Genomic DNA, 15,084 nt, shown 5'->3' with positions numbered 1-15,084 from the left:
GGAGGATCCCCGTGTGTAGGCCGATGTCGGAGCCTACTGGCACCCATCTTTAATTGCCTAAAAGGGATGGTGACTTAGGGCAATCAGTCCTTATCCCACAGATGGTACCTTCGCACCACTAGTCATTAGACCAACCACTTGTACCAAATGTACTCACAATGTACCACATGTTCTGTGTTCTTCTCCGACGCGTGGACCGAGTGATCCACTACTCGGAGTGGTAGTTTCGATTCGGCCGACTAGAGCCGTTTTGCGTTCGAGAGTTTTGAATCAAGAGTTTTCCTCCGAGAAGGGGGAAAATGCATCGGCACCAACGGGGCGGGGAGCTCTCTCAGGTCGAGCCCCCTCTTCAAGCCTAGCCCAGCAAAGGACCTCCCTCTTCCCCAGGTCGAAGGGCTGGGAAACAGGCACGCCCACACGGCACTGACAGTTGCGGTCGAGGCGGGGATCGCCAGTGAAGGATCCCCGGGCGTAGGCCGATGTCGGAGCCTACTGGCACCCATCTTTAATTGTCCTTCCGCAGGTTCACCTACGGAAACCTTGTTACGCGTTAACTTCCTCTAAATGACCAAGTTCGATCAACTTTCCGGCACGCCGGCTCGACCCGGAGGTCAGCCAGAGCGCCAGTCCGAGGACCTCACTAAATCATTCCATCGGATGTTGCGACGGGCGGTTTGCACAAAGGGCAGGGACGTAATCAACACGAGCTGATGACTCGTGCTTACTGGGAATTCCTCGTTCAAGGCAGATATTTACCATTAATCCAGTAATGCCCTTCCGTCAATTCCTTTAAGTTTCAGCTTTGCAACCATACTTCCCCCGGAACCAAAAAGCTTTGGTTTCCCGGAAGCTGCCCGGCGTGTCATGTGAGGAACACTGCCGGATCGGTGGCTGGCATCGTTTATGGTTAGAACTAGGGCGGTATTTGATCGCCTTCGAACCTCTAACTTTCGTTCTTGATTAATGGAAACATTCTTGGCAAATGCTTTCGCAGTAGTTCGTCTTGCGACGGTCCAAGAATTTCACCTCTAGCGTCGCAATACGAATGCCCCCGTCTGTCCCTCTTAATCATTACCTCGTGTTCCGAAAACCAACAAAATAGAACCGAGGTCCTATTCCATTATTCCATGCACCATTATTCATGCGTCATGCATTCTTTGAGCACTCTAATTTTTTCAAAGTAAAATTGCCGAAACCGAACGACAATCGGTAAAGATTATCGGACAATTTCGGCGGCAATGCTCAGTACAGGCAGTGACCACCGGTGGGCGGACCACCCGTCTGGAACTAAGATCCAACTATGAGCTTTTTAACCGCAACAACTTCAATATACGCTTTTGGAGCTGGAGTTACCGCTGCGGCCGCAGCAGACTTTCCCTCCTTCTTTGATACAAGCATATGACTACTGGCAGGACCAACCATGTTACTTTCACGTTCAGCGAGCGTTCGAAGCGGCGCTTCGAATCTCAGAAGTGGTGGTGCCCCCGGCTGGCGAGGGCGCCGGACCCGGCATGACGGCCGGATCCCCGTTCGCACAGATCGAACTAGAGCCTTCTTCCTCTAGTCGGTTCGAGACTCACTGCGTCCCCCTTGGCGTCAACGCCTGGACCCGAGAGTGCTCTGCCGTCGAGAGTCGTGCTCGCGCCGGAACAAACTGCAGAAAACCTCGTAAATGCTTCCATCACTGTTCAGTCTCCTCGCGGCTACAAACTACTGTCCGAGCTGCTACTGAATAGCCGAGACCTTTTGTTTCCGTGAGGCGAGCCCTCGCCCTTGTCGAGACGAGAGCGTTGCGTTTCTTGAGACACGCTCACTGTGCCTCACATGTATAGTCCTGCACAAAGTTCATGTTCCAAGCGAAAGATTTTTCTCCCAGGCGGTGGCCGTCGACGTCCGATTCCCCAGCCTCTCACCGAGGGAATTTAAATTTGAACGGAAAACGCATATCGGCCTTTCCGGCCTCGCTCGGGCTTCGTCTCAGACTTCCCGTCGCCGGACTTAGAAGAATTTCCACAATTTTCGAGACTTAGAAAAATTTCGGAAAAAATTTTCGGTACTTAGAAAAATTCTGTTGATTTCGGTACTTAGAAAAATTCTGACGATTTCGGTACTTAGAAAAATTCTGTTGATTTCAGTACTTCGAAAAATTCTTTTGATTTCGGTACTTAGAAAAATTCTGTTGATTTCGGTACTTAGAAAATTTCTGCCTTTTTCGGTACTTTGAAAAGACTCAGAAGTTTTCGGTACTTAGAAAATTTCTGACGATTTCGGTACTTAGAAAATTCTGACGATTTCGGTACTTAGAATATTTCTGACGTTAGCGGTACTTAGAAAAATTCTTACGATTTCGATACTTGATAAACATTCAGAAGTTTTCGGTACTTAGAAAAATTCTGCCGATTTCGGTACTTAGAAAAATTCTGTTGATTTCGGTACTTGGAAAATTTCTGACGTTTTCGGTACTTAGAAATATTCTGTCGATTTCGGTACTTAGTAAACATTCAGAAGTCTTCGGTACTTCGAACATTTCTGGCGTTTTCGGTACTTAGAAATATTCTGTCGATTTCGGTACTTAGAAAACATTCAGAAGTCTTCGGTACTTCGAACATTTCTGGCGTTTTCGGTACTTAGAAAAATTCTTACGATTTCGATACTTATTAAACATTCAGAAATTTTCGGTACTTAGAAAAATTCTGTCGATTTCGGTACTTGGAAAATTTCTGACGTTTTCGGTACTTAGAAATATTCTGTCGATTTCGGTACTTAGAAAACATTCTGAAGTCTTCGGTACTTCGAACATTTCTGACGTTTTCGGTACTTAGAAAAATTCTGCCGATTTCGGTACTTAGAAAATTCTGACGATTTCGGTACTTTGAAAAATTCTGCCTTTTTCGGTACTTTGAAAAGACTCAGAAGTTTTCGGAACTTAGAAAATTTCTGACGATTTCGGTACTTAGAAAAATTCTGATGATTTCGGATCTTAGAAAATTTCTGACCTTTTCGATACTTAGAAAATTTCTGATGATTTCGGATCTTAGAAAATTTCTGACCTTTTCGGTCCTTAGAAAATTTCTGACGTTTTCGGTACTTAGAAAACATTCAGAAGTTTTCTGTACTTAGAAAATTTCTGCCGATTTCGGTACTTAGAAAAATTATGTTGATTTCAGTACTTCGAAAAATTCTTTTGATTTCGGTACTTAGAAAAATTCAGTTGATTTCGGTACTTAGAAAATTTCTGCCTTTTTCGGTACTTTGAAAAGACTCAGAAGTTTTCGGTACTTAGAAAATTTCTGACGATTTCGGTACTTAGAAAATTCTGACCTTTTCGGTACTTGGAAAATTTCTGACGTTTTCGGTACTTAGAAATATTCTGTCGATTTCGGTACTTAGAAAACATTCAGAAGTCTTCGGTACTTCGAACATTTCTGGCGTTTTCGGTACTTAGAAAAATTCTTACGATTTCGATACTTATTAAACTTTCAGAAATTTTCGGTACTTAGAAAAATTCTGCCGATTTCGGTACTTAGAAAAATTCTGTTGATTTCGGTACTTAGAAAAATTCTGTCAATTTCGGTACTTAGAAAAATTCTGTTGATTTCGGTACTTAGAAAATTTCTACCTTTTTCGGTACTTTGCAAAGTCTCGGAAGTTTTCGGTTCTTTGTAAATTTCTGACGTTCTGCCTTTTTCGGTACTTTGAAAAGACTCAGAAGTGTTCGGTACTTAGAAAATTTCTGACGTTTTCGGTACTTAGAAAAATTCTGCTGATTTCGGTACTTAGAAAATTCTGATGATTTCGGATATTAGAAAATTTCTGACCTTTTCGGTACTTAAAAAATTTCTGATGATTTCGGATCTTAGAAAATTTCTGTTGATTTCGGTACTTAGAAAATTTCTGCCTTTTTCGGTACTTTGAAAAGACTCAGAAGTTTTTGGTACTTAGAAAATTTCTGACGATTTCGGTACTTAGAAAATTCTGACGATTTCGGTACTTAGAATATTTCTGACGTTAGCGGTACTTAGAAAAATTCTTACGATTTCGATACTTGATAAACATTCAGAAGTTTTCGGTACTTAGAAAAATTCTGCCGATTTCGGTACTTAGAAAAATTCTGTTGATTTCGGTACTTTGAAAATTTCTGACGTTTTCGGTACTTAGAAATATTCTGTCGATTTCGGTACTTAGAAAACATTCAGAAGTCTTCGGTACTTCGAACATTTCTGGCGTTTTCGGTACTTAGAAAAATTCTTACGATTTCGATACTTATTAAACATTCAGAAATTTTCGGTACTTAGAAAAATTCTGCCGATTTCGATACTTATTAAACATTCAGAAATTTTCGGTACTTAGAAAAATTCTGTTGATTTCGGTACTTAGAAATATTCTGTCGATTTCGGTACTTGGAAATTTTCTGATGTTTTCGGTACTTAGAAATATTCTGTCGATTTCGGTACTTAGAAAACATTCAGAAGTCTTCGGTACTTCGAACATTTCTGACGTTTTCGGTACTTAGAAAAATTCTGCCGATTTCGGTACTTAGAAAATTCTGACGATTTCGGTACTTTGAAAAATTCTGCCTTTTTCGGTACTTTGAAAAGACTCAGAAGTTTTCGGAACTTAGAAAATTTCTGACGATTTCGGTACTTAGAAAAATTCTGATGATTTCGGATCTTAGAAAATTTCTGACCTTTTCGATACTTAGAAAATTTCTGATGATTTCGGATCTTAGAAAATTTCTGACCTTTTCGGTCCTTAGAAAATTTCTGACGTTTTCGGTACTTAGAAAACATTCAGAAGTTTTCTGTACTTAGAAAATTTCTGCCGATTTCGGTACTTAGAAAAATTATGTTGATTTCAGTACTTCGAAAAATTCTTTTGATTTCGGTACTTAGAAAAATTCTGTTGATTTCGGTACTTAGAAAATTTCTGCCTTTTTCGGTACTTTGAAAAGACTCAGAAGTTTTCGGTACTTAGAAAATTTCTGACGATTTCGGTACTTAGAAAATTCTGACCTTTTCGGTACTTGGAAAATTTCTGACGTTTTCGGTACTTAGAAATATTCTGTCGATTTCGGTACTTAGAAAACATTCAGAAGTCTTCGGTACTTCGAACATTTCTGGCGTTTTCGGTACTTAGAAAAATTCTTACGATTTCGATACTTATTAAACTTTCAGAAATTTTCGGTACTTAGAAAAATTCTGCCGATTTCGGTACTTAGAAAAATTCTGTTGATTTCGGTACTTAGAAAAATTCTGTCAATTTCGGTACTTAGAAAAATTCTGTTGATTTCGGTACTTAGAAAATTTCTACCTTTTTCGGTACTTTGCAAAGTCTCGGAAGTTTTCGGTTCTTTGTAAATTTCTGACGTTCTGCCTTTTTCGGTACTTTGAAAAGACTCAGAAGTGTTCGGTACTTAGAAAATTTCTGACGTTTTCGGTACTTAGAAAAATTCTGCCGATTTCGGTACTTAGAAAATTCTGATGATTTCGGATATTAGAAAATTTCTGACCTTTTCGGTACTTAGAAAATTTCTGATGATTTCGGATCTTAGAAAATTTCTGACCTTTTCGGTCCTTAGAAAATTTCTGACGTTTTCGGTACTTAGAAAACATTCAGAAGTTTTCTGTACTTAGAAAATTTCTGCCGATTTCGGTACTTGAAAAATTCTGTTGATTTCAGTACTTCGAAAAATTCTTTTGATTTCGGTACTTAGAAAAATTCTGTTGATTTCGGTACTTAGAAAATTTCTGCCTTTTTCGGTACTTTGAAAAGACTCAGAAGTTTTCGGTACTTAGAAAATTTCTGACGATTTCGGTACTTAGAAAATTCTGACCTTTTCGGTACTTGGAAAATTTCTGACGTTTTCGGTACTTAGAAATATTCTGTCGATTTCGGTACTTAGAAAACATTCAGAAGTCTTCGGTACTTCGAACATTTCTGGCGTTTTCGGTACTTAGAAAAATTCTTACGATTTCGATACTTATTAAACTTTCAGAAATTTTCGGTACTTAGAAAAATTCTGCCGATTTCGGTACTTAGAAAAATTCTGTTGATTTCGGTACTTAGAAAAATTCTGTCAATTTCGGTACTTAGAAAAATTCTGTTGATTTCGGTACTTAGAAAATTTCTACCTTTTTCGGTACTTTGCAAAGTCTCGGAAGTTTTCGGTTCTTTGTAAATTTCTGACGTTCTGCCTTTTTCGGTACTTTGAAAAGACTCAGAAGAGTTCGGTACTTAGAAAATTTCTGACGTTTTCGGTACTTAGAAAAATTCTGCCGATTTCGGTACTTAGAAAATTCTGATGATTTCGGATATTAGAAAATTTCTGACCTTTTCGGTACTTAGAAAATTTCTGATGATTTCGGATCTTAGAAAATTTCTGACCTTTTCGGTCCTTAGAAAATTTCTGACGTTTTCGGTACTTAGAAAACATTCAGAAGTTTTCTGTACTTAGAAAATTTCTGCCGATTTCGGTACTTGAAAAATTCTGTTGATTTCAGTACTTCGAAAAATTCTTTTGATTTCGGTACTTAGAAAAATTCTGTTGATTTCGGTACTTAGAAAATTTCTGCCTTTTTCGGTACTTTGAAAAGACTCAGAAGTTTTCGGTACTTAGAAAATTTCTGACGATTTCGGTACTTAGAAAAATTCTGACGATTTCGATACTTAGAAAATTCTGACGATTTCGGTACTTGGAAAATTTACCATGAAAATTTGGGAATTACCTTGGAAATACCATGAAATATTTCTCAGTACGAAAAGCTTCTGAATAAGTCAAAGTCAAAACCGTTTGAAATTATTACTAAGTTAGAAATACCATGAAATATTTCTAAGTACGAAAATCATCTGAAATTTTCAAAGTCAAAACCGTTTGAAAATATTACTAAGTTTGAAATACCATGAAATATTTCTAAGTACGAAAATCTTCTGAATTTTTCAAAGTCAAAACCGCCATTTTAGAACGCTTATTTCTTCATTTTAAGCTTCTCAGAACATTTTATTTCGCATAGGCATACATAGTAAACTTTAGGGTCACGCTGTGTACCCCCTAATTGACCTATAATTATTTCCTGTGGTAGGGTACACTATTACCCTGTAATATAATACGTGGTCCAATTTAAAAATTATAGGTCAATATTAACGTCCGATACCGTGCCGTTAGTTAACATAGAAAAATGTCTTTGAATTTTTAAAGCTTTTTAGAAGGCTTATTTCTTCATTTTAAGCTTCTCAGAACACTTTATTTGACATAAGCTTGCATAGTAAATTTTAGGGTCACGCTGTGTACCCCCTAAATGTAACAAAAAAAAATGTAACTAAAAATTATTATTACATAATTATAATTAAAAATATTATTTATATACATTTATCATATTATATAAATTTCATATTAAAATAATTTAAAATAATTAAAAAAAATAACATAAAATTATTATTATATAATTATATTATCAAATTTATATTATATAACTATTATTAAAAATTATATTTTTATGCATTATATTATACACATTTTTTATTAAAATATTTTAAAATTTAACTATTATTATACATTTTTTAAAACCAATTTTGATAATAAACACATTGTTGCGAACAACATTATATTTATATTATATTATAAAGTTTCTTCATAAGTACAATGTCAATAAATAATGTTTTTAGGCAACAATGTTACGATATTTGAAGTGTTTACGTCTGGTCTAACAGATCTTTCGAGTTTCTTTGCATAAGTGCTTTTAATTGCTTAATTTGCTTTTTTTTTTATTTAAATTATCTAAATGCAATTTTTTTTTAAGAATAATGTCTTTTTCAATAAATATTCAAGAGTGCCAGCGTAATCGGGAACTTTAAATAATTAAATATAATACAAAATATGAGTGTTGACACGATCTGAGCATCGCACGGTGACCAGAGAGAGCTGTTATACCAGTTCAGACACGTCAAAAAATTTTCCCGTTTTCGAAAGTTAGCGATGAAATTCATTTGCATTAAATTGCATGCTAAAATGTAAAATTTAGATAGGGACAGAAGGGAATCTCGTTACCCCATTCTTGCGCATCACTAATTAGTTCAGGAGACATCTGGAATCCTTAAGACATTCATAGTATCTCCCGCCGTTATCAAAATTACACGTCCATGCTGTCCAACTAGAGGCGAAACGGAGTCTCGTAACTTTTTTTTAAATTAGCCAATAAATGCAATTTTTTTAGAAGCTATTGAAAGAAATAATCTCTTTTCAATTAATATATATTAAATTAAAAACTAAAAAAAAAATTTTTTTTTTCTCGAGATTTTTGGCAAATGAGGGCCAGCGTAGTCGAGAACTTTAAATTATTAAATATAAGACAAAATATACAGATTTCCATGATTTGAGCATCGTTTGGTAACCAGAGAGATTCCTTATTAGGTTTTTTCATTCCTTATATTTTTTCTTTCATTGTTAAAAGCTAAAAATTAGAATCTAAAATTTATTATGATTTAAATAGTTGTGTGATATTTGCCACAAAATAATAAATTTAAAATGAAATGATAATGAAGAAAGAAAAAAATTTAGAAATTGTCACACACGATCTCAAAACCGTTTAAAAATATTACTAAGTCTGAAATACCATGAAATAATTCTAAGTACGAAAATCTTCTGAATTTTTCAAAGTCAATACCACTTGAAAATATTTCTAGGTTTGAAATACCATGAAATATTTCTAAGAACGAAAATCTTCTGAATTTTTCAAAGTCAAAACCCTTTGAAAATATTACTAAGTCTGAAATACCATGAAATATTTCTAAGTACGAAAATCTTCTGAATTTTTCAAAACATTCAGAAGTTTTCGGTACTTAAAAAGTTTCTGCCTTTTTCGGTACTTAGAAAACATTCAGAAGTTTTCGGTACTTAGAAAAATTCTGTCGATTTCGGTACTTAGAAAAATTCCGCCGATTTCAGTACTTAGAAAAATTTTGTTGATTTCGGTACTTAGAAAAATTCTGTCGATTTCGGTACTTAGAAAAATTCTGTTGATTTTGGTACTTAGAAAAATTCTGACGATTTCGGTACTTAGAAAATTCTGACGATTTCGGAACTTAGAAAACAATCAGAAGTTTTCGGTACTTAGAAAATTTCTGACCTTTTCGGTACTTAGAAAATATCTGACGTTTTCGGTACTTAGAAAAATTCTGTCGATTTCGGTACTTAGAAAAATTCTGTTGATTTTGGTACTTAGAAAAATTCTGACGATTTCGGTACTTAGAAAATTCTGACGATTTCGGAACTTAGAAAACAATCAGAAGTTTTCGGTACTTAGAAAATTTCTGACCTTTTCGGTACTTAGAAAATATCTGACGTTTTCGGTACTTAGAAAAATTCTGTCGATTTCGGTACTTAGAAAAATTCTGTTGATTTCACTACTTATAAAAATTCTGTCGATTTCGGTACTTAGAAAAATTCAGTTGATTTCGGTACTTAGAAAATTTCTGCCTTTTTCGGTACTTTGAAAATTTCAGACGTTTTCGGTACTTCGAAAACATTCCGACGATTTCGGTACTTAGAAAATTCTGACGATTTCGGTACTTGGAAAATTTCTGACCTTTTCGGTACTTAGAAAATTTCTGACCTTTTCGGTACTTAGAAAAATTCTGACGATTTCGGTACTTAGAAAACATTCAGAAGTTTTCGATACTTTGAAAATTTCTGACGAACCGTGAATACCATGATATATTTCTAAGTACGAAAATCTTCTGAATAAGTCAAAACCATTTGAAAATATTTCTAAGTACGAAAATCTTCTGAATTTTTCAAAGTCAAAACCGTTTGAAAATATTTCTAAGTTTGAAATACCATGAAATATTTCTAAGTACGAAAATCTTCTGAATTTTTAAAGTCAAAACCGTTTAAAAATATTACTAAGTCTGAAATACCATGAAATAATTCTAAGTACGAAAATCTTCTGAATTTTTCAAAGTCAATACCGCTTGAAAATATTTCTAGGTTTGAAATACCATGAAATATTTCTAAGAACGAAAATCTTCTGAATTTTTCAAAGTCAAAACCCTTTGAAAATATTACTAAGTCTGAAATACCATGAAATATTTCTAAGTACGAAAATCTTCTGAATTTTTCAAAACATTCAGAAGTTTTCGGTACTTAAAAAATTTCTGCCTTTTTCGGTACTTAGAAAACATTCAGAAGTTTTCGGTACTTAGAAAAATTCTGTCGATTTCGGTACTTAGAAAAATTCCGCCGATTTCAGTACTTAGAAAAATTTTGTTGATTTCGGTACTTAGAAAAATTCTGTCGATTTCGGTACTTAGAAAAATTCTGTTGATTTTGGTACTTAGAAAAATTCTGACGATTTCGGTACTTAGAAAATTCTGACGATTTCGGAACTTAGAAAACAATCAGAAGTTTTCGGTACTTAGAAAATTTCTGACCTTTTCGGTACTTAGAAAATATCTGACGTTTTCGGTACTTAGAAAAATTCTGTCGATTTCGGTACTTAGAAAAATTCTGTTGATTTTGGTACTTAGAAAAATTCTGACGATTTCGGTACTTAGAAAATTCTGACGATTTCGGAACTTAGAAAACAATCAGAAGTTTTCGGTACTTAGAAAATTTCTGACCTTTTCGGTACTTAGAAAATATCTGACGTTTTCGGTACTTAGAAAAATTCTGTCGATTTCGGTACTTAGAAAAATTCTGTTGATTTCGGTACTTATATGTCGATTTCGGTACTTAGAAAAATTCAGTTGATTTCGGTACTTAGAAAATTTCTGCCTTTTTCGGTACTTTGAAAATTTCAGACGTTTTCGGTACTTCGAAAACATTCCGACGATTTCGGTACTTAGAAAATTCTGACGATTTCGGTACTTGGAAAATTTCTGACCTTTTCGGTACTTAGAAAATTTCTGACCTTTTGGGTACTTAGAAAAATTCTGACGATTTCGATACTTAGAAAACATTCAGAAGTTTTCGATACTTTGAAAATTTCTGACGAACCGTGAATACCATGATATATTTCTAAGTACGAAAATCTTCAAGTCAAAACCGCCATTTTAGAACGCTTATTTCTTCATTTTAAGCTTCTCAGAACACTTTATTTCGCATAGGCATACATAGTAAACTTTAGGGTCATGCTGTGTACCCCCTAATTGACCTATAATTATTTCCTGTGGTAGGGTACACTATTACCCTGTAATATAATACGTGGTCCAATTTAAAAATTATAGGTCAATATTAAGGTCCAATACCGTGCCGTTACTTAACATAGAAAAATGTCTCTGAATTTTTAAAGCTTTTTAGAAGGCTTATTTCTTCATTTTAAGCTTCTCAGAACACTTTATATGACATAAGCTTGCATAGTAAATTTTAGGGTCACGCTGTGTACCCCCTAATTGACCTATAATTATTTCCTGTGGTAGGGTACACTATTACCCTGTAATATAATAACTGGTCCAATTTAAATATTATGGGTCAATATTAAAGTCTGATATCGCGCCTTGCGTTAGTTAACCATTGAAAGATGTCTTTGAATTTTTAAAGCATTTTTCAACGCTTATTTCTTCATTTTAAGCTTCTCAGAACACATTATTTTGCATAGGTATACATAGTAAACTTCAGGGTCACGCTATGTACCCCCTAATTGACCTATAATTATTTCCTGTGGTAGGGTACACTATTACCCTGTAATATAATACGTGGTCCAATTTAAAAATTATAGGTCAATATTAAGGTCCGATACCGTGCCGTTAGTTAACATAGAAAAATGTCTCTGAATTTTTAAAGCTTTTTAGAAGGCTTATTTCTTCATTTTAAGCTTCTCAGAACACTTTATATGACATAAGCTTGCATAGTAAATTTTAGGGTCACGCTGTGTACCCCCTAATTGACCTATAATTATTTCCTGTGGTAGGGTACACTATTACCCTGTAATATAATAACTGGTCCAATTTAAATATTATGGGTCAATATTAAAGTCTGATATCGCGCCTTGCGTTAGTTAACCATTGAAAGATGTCTTTGAATTTTTAAAGCATTTTTCAACGCTTATTTCTTCATTTTAAGCTTCTCAGAACACATTATTTTGCATAGGTATACATAGTAAACTTCAGGGTCACGCTATGTACCCCCTAATTGACCTATAATTATTTCCTGTGGTAGGGTACACTATTACCCTGTAATATAATACGTGGTCCAATTTAAAAATTATAGGTCAATATTAAGGTCCGATACCGTGCCGTTAGTTAACATAGAAAAATGTCTTTGAATTTTTAAAGCTTTTTAGAAGGCTTATTTCTTCATTTTAAGCTTCTCAGAACACTTTATTTGACATAGGCTTGCATAGTAAATTTTAGGGTCACGCTGTGTACCCCCTAATTGACCTATAATTATTTCCTGTGGTAGCGTACACTATTTCCCTGTAATATAATACGTGGTCCAATTTAAAAATTATAGGTCAATATTAAGGTCCGATACCGTGCCGTTATTTAACGTAGAAAAATGTCTTTGAATTTTTAAAGCTTTTTAGAAGGCTTATTTCTTCATTTTAAGCTTCTCAGAACACTTTATTTGACATAGGCTTACATAGTGAACATTAGGGTCTACTAAGTTTGAAATGCCATGAAATATTTCTAAGTACGAAAATCTTCTGAAATTTTCAAGATCAAAACAGTTTGAAAATATTACTAAGTTTGATATACCATGAAATATTTCTAAGTACGAAAATCTTCTGAATTTTTCAAAGTCAAAACCGTTTGAAAATATTAATAAGTCAGAAATACCATGAAATATTTCTAAGTACGAAAATCTTTTGAATTTTTCAAAGTCAAAACCGTTTGAAAATATTTCTAAGTTTGAAATACCATGAAATATTTCTAAGTACGAAAATCTTCAGAATTTTTCAAAGTCAAAACCGTTTGAAAATATTACTAAGTTTGAAATACCATGAAATATTTCTAAGTACGAAAATCTTCTGAATTTTTCAAAGTCAAAACCGTTTGAAACTATTACTAAGTTTGAAATTCCATGAAATATTTCTAAGTACGAAAATCTTCTGAATTTGTCAAAACCGTTTGAAAATATTTCTAAGTTTGAAATACCATGAAATATTTCTAAGTACGAAAATCTTCAGAATTTTTCAAAGTCAAAACCGTTTGAAAACATTACTAAATTTGAAATACCATGAAATATTTCTAAGTGGAAAAAGCTTCAGAATTTTTCGAAGTCCAAAACATTTTGAAAATATTTCAAAGTCAAAAATAAGAAATCTTTTTTGAAATTCGAACACACGATCATCAAAAGACATGAAGAAAAAAACCAATTTTGAAATTCGCACACACGATCAACGGAAGACATAAAGAAAAAAATTTAGAAATTCGCACACACGATCAACGAAAGACATGAAGAAAAAAAAAATTTAGAAATTCGCACACACGATCAACGAAAGACATGAGGAAAAAAAAAATTTAGAAATTCCCACACACGATCAACGAAAGAGATGCAGAAAATTTTTTTTTGTGAAATTCGCACACACTATCAACGAAAGACATGCAGAAAAAAAAATTTTTGAAATTCGCACACACGATCAACGGAAGACTTATGAAGAAAGAAAAAAAAATTTAGAAATTCACACACACGATCAAGGAAAGACATGAAGAAAAAAAAATTGAGAAATTCGCATACACGATCAACGAAACACATGAAAGAAAAAAAAAATTTAGGAATTCGCACACACGATCAAGGAAAGACGAAGAAAAAAAAATTTGTGAAATTCGCACACACGATCAAGGAAAGACTTTTGAAGAAAGAAAAAAAAATTAAAAATTCGCACACACGATCAAGGAAAGACATGTAGAAAAAAAAATTTGTGAAATTCGCACACATGATCAAGGAAAGACTTTTGAAGAAAGAAAAAAAAATTAGAAATTCGCACACACGATCAAGGAAAGACATGAAGAAAAAAAAATTGTGAAATTCGCACACACGATCAAGGAAAGACTTTTGAAGAAAGAAAAAAAAATTAGAAATTCGCACACACGATCAAGGAAAGACATGAAGAAAAAAAAATTAAGAAATTCACACACACGATCAACGAAACACATGAAAGAAAAAAAAATTTAGAAATTCGCACACACGATCAAGGAAAGACATGAAGAAAAAAAATTTGTGAAATTCGCTCACACGATCAAATACCGTTCGAAATTCGCACACACGATCAAATACCGTTCGAAATTCGCACACACGATCAAATAAGGTCTTAAAAAAATATTTTAAAGGTTTTAAAGCTTGAATGAAGCTTTACAAACCTTCCAGTCAGAGGACGAGTCTCAATAGATCGCAGTATGGTAGCTGCTCTACTACGTACAACACCCAGACTAGTACCTAAGTCGTCTACAGACGATTTGGCACCCGTGCATCACACCCACAGGGTTGGACTCGGAGCCGAGAGCGCGCGGTCTAGGCGCCCCCTAGAGTGCTCTAAATCGAACAGGCCTCGTCGCCGGGGTATTCCGCCCGCAAGGGGCGGTAGTACGCCCCGGCTAACTTTGCCATCGACGCGACGGATGCGAACGGTATCGTTGCAGTGACTAGACGGGATTCTGACTTAGAGGCCTTCAGTCATTATCCCACAGATGGTATCTTCGTACCACTGTTCATTCGACCAAATCATGTACCAAATGTACCCACACTTTACCACAAGCACTTTACCACAAAGGCGAGCCCTCGCCCTTGCCGAGACGAGAGCGTTGCGTTTCTTGAGACACGCTCACTGTGCCTCACATGTATAGTCCCGCACAAAGTTCATGTTCCAAGCGAAAGATTTTTCCCAAGGCGGTGGCCGTCGACGTCCGCATCCCCGGCCTCTCGCCGAGGAAATTTAAATTTGAACGGAAAACGCATATCGGCCTTTCCGGCCTCGCTCGGGCTTCGTCTCAGACTTCCCGTCGCCGGACTTAGAAGAATTTCCACAATTTTCGAGACTTAGAAAAATTTCGGAAAAAATTGGACTTTGACAAAAAAACACTCGAAAACTAATTAAAAAAAAATGTAACTAAAAATTATTATTACATAATTATAATTAAAAATATTATTTA

General features: G+C 34.8%; 1 pseudogene; it reads right to left on the bottom strand.

The window, feature by feature from the left end:
• Positions 1–506: 506 nt before the first annotated feature.
• LOC147806842 (small subunit ribosomal RNA) lies at positions 507–1,425 on the bottom strand (annotated as a pseudogene; the record flags this gene model as incomplete).
• Between the last annotated feature and the right edge of the window lie 13,659 nt (positions 1,426–15,084).

The sequence above is a fragment of the Parasteatoda tepidariorum genome, chromosome 7, assembly GCF_982258835.1.
Source record: "Parasteatoda tepidariorum strain Cologne lab strain chromosome 7, Ptep-v5.0, whole genome shotgun sequence".
In the NCBI taxonomy this organism is placed as follows: Eukaryota; Metazoa; Arthropoda; class Arachnida; order Araneae; family Theridiidae; genus Parasteatoda; species Parasteatoda tepidariorum.
Note: the sequence above shows the minus strand (reverse complement) of the source record. Positions and strands in the feature narration are given on the sequence as shown.